Below are 1,934 nucleotides of genomic sequence, written 5' to 3' on the forward strand. Positions count from 1 at the left end.
ACTGAATCCTGGGCTGCATCAAAAGAAGCGTGGCCAGCAGGTTGAGGGAGGTGATTCTGCCCCTCTGCTCTGCTCTAGTGAGACCTCACCTGGAGTACTGCATCCAGCTCTGAAGCCCTCAGCATAAGAAGGACATGGACCTGTTGGAGCGGGTCCAGAAGAGGGCCACAAAAATGATCCGAGGGCTGGAGCACCTCTCTTACGAGGACAGGCTGAGAGAGTTGGGGTTCTTCAGCCTGGAGAAAAGGCTGTGGGGACACCTTATTGCGGCCTTTCAGTACTTAAAGGGGGTCTAGAGGAAGGATGGGGACAATCTTTTTCAGCAAGGCCTGTTGTGACAGGACAAGGAGTAATGGATTTAAACTAAAGAAGAATCGATTTAGACTGGATATAAGGAAGAAATTTTTTACAGTGAGGGTGGTCAAGCACTGGAACAGGTTGCCCAGAGAGGTAGTGGAGGCCCCATCCCTGGCAACATTCAAGGTCAGGTTGGATGGTGCTCTGAGCAACCTGATCTAGTTGAAGATGTCCCTGCTCACTGCAGGGTTGGGCTAGATGATTTCTAAAGGTCCTTTCCCGCCCAAAGCATTCTATGATTCTATGATCTATAAGACAACCATTTTTACTTCTGCTCCCGCCATTATTTGATCAGTCTTCACTCATCTTGGGGAAAGATGCCTTTGTTTGAGTTTTTGATATTATTCATGGCACTGAAAGTACTGCAAAGTACTTCATTAAAAACTATTGGTGCTGATGAACTGAGAACCTCTCCTGGAGTTACACTTTATCCATAAATATGGACTACTACATCTTCTATACTAACTACTATATCTTCTAAAGAACATTCAAGACCCCCTGCACATTAGGGTTAATTCAAAACTGACTGAAATCAACAAGAATATCTGCAGTAAATTTCTCCCAGGCTGATGGAATTTAAGACCAAGAAGCAGCACAGTTATGATGATCTGCTCTGATGTCCTGTTTATAAAGCATTTTAATTAGAAGTTATCTCATCAGCCATGTAGTTTCTTATGGACCCACAGGTAATAAATGGAGGAAAACAATATTGAGGATTTACCTAGGACACATTGACCAGCAGGGTTAGCTCAGTTGGTTAGAGCGTGGTGCTAACAATGCCAAGGTCACAGGTTCAATCCCTGCTCACTGCAGGGGGGGGTTGGGCTCGATGATCTCTCAAGGTCCCTTCCAACCCAAAGCATTCTATGATTCTATGATTCTACATTGCTCCTGTCAAAGCTAATTACTTCCTGTAATGAAATTATTTGGTCCATGGTCCATGGATGAGGAGAGAGCAGAAAATGTCATTCACTGGGAACTCAGCCTTGGATTTTAACACAGTCTCCCTACAAGTATCCTTCTACTCAAACTGAGATACAGACTAGGCTGGTGGACTGTAAGACAGGTGAAAAACTGACTAGATTGTTCATCTGAAAAGGCTAATGTTTAAAGTGGAACTTGCAGTCATCACAAATGGCATTCCTCAGGGGCTGATATTTGGGCTGATACTGTTTAATGTCTTCATCAATAACCCGGAAAATGAGACAGAATGCATCCTCAGAAAGTTTGTGGATGATATGAAATTTGAAGAGGTGCTTGATATCCTGGAGTGCAAGGCTGCTATCCAGGGGACAGGCTTTTAGTACTGAGCCAAAAGGAAATTAATGAAGTTCAACAAAGATATATGCAAAGACTTGAAGCTACAACAGTATCAGCAGAGGACTGACTGACTAGAAAGGAACTTTTCAGAAAAGGACTTCATTGTCCTGATGGACACTCCTGATGAACATAAATAAGCAATGTGCAATTGTTGCAATGAAGGCTATGCACATCTGTCCTGGTTTCGGCTGGGATAGAGTTAATTTTCTTCCTAGCAGCAGGCATAGTGCTGTGTTTTGGATTTAGTAGGAGAAGAA

The 1,934-nt window shown here is 43.5% G+C and overlaps 1 non-coding gene across 1 annotated transcript; it reads left to right on the forward strand.

Annotated features, from left to right (window-relative positions):
- Positions 1-1,095: 1,095 nt before the first annotated feature.
- Positions 1,096-1,169, forward strand: TRNAV-AAC (transfer RNA valine (anticodon AAC)). Its single transcript has one exon. It is a non-coding gene; the product is annotated as a tRNA-Val (tRNA).
- The last annotated feature ends 765 nt before the right edge of the window (positions 1,170-1,934 follow it).

The sequence above is a fragment of the Pelecanus crispus genome, chromosome 2, assembly GCF_030463565.1.
Source record: "Pelecanus crispus isolate bPelCri1 chromosome 2, bPelCri1.pri, whole genome shotgun sequence".
Taxonomy (NCBI): domain Eukaryota; kingdom Metazoa; phylum Chordata; class Aves; order Pelecaniformes; family Pelecanidae; genus Pelecanus; species Pelecanus crispus.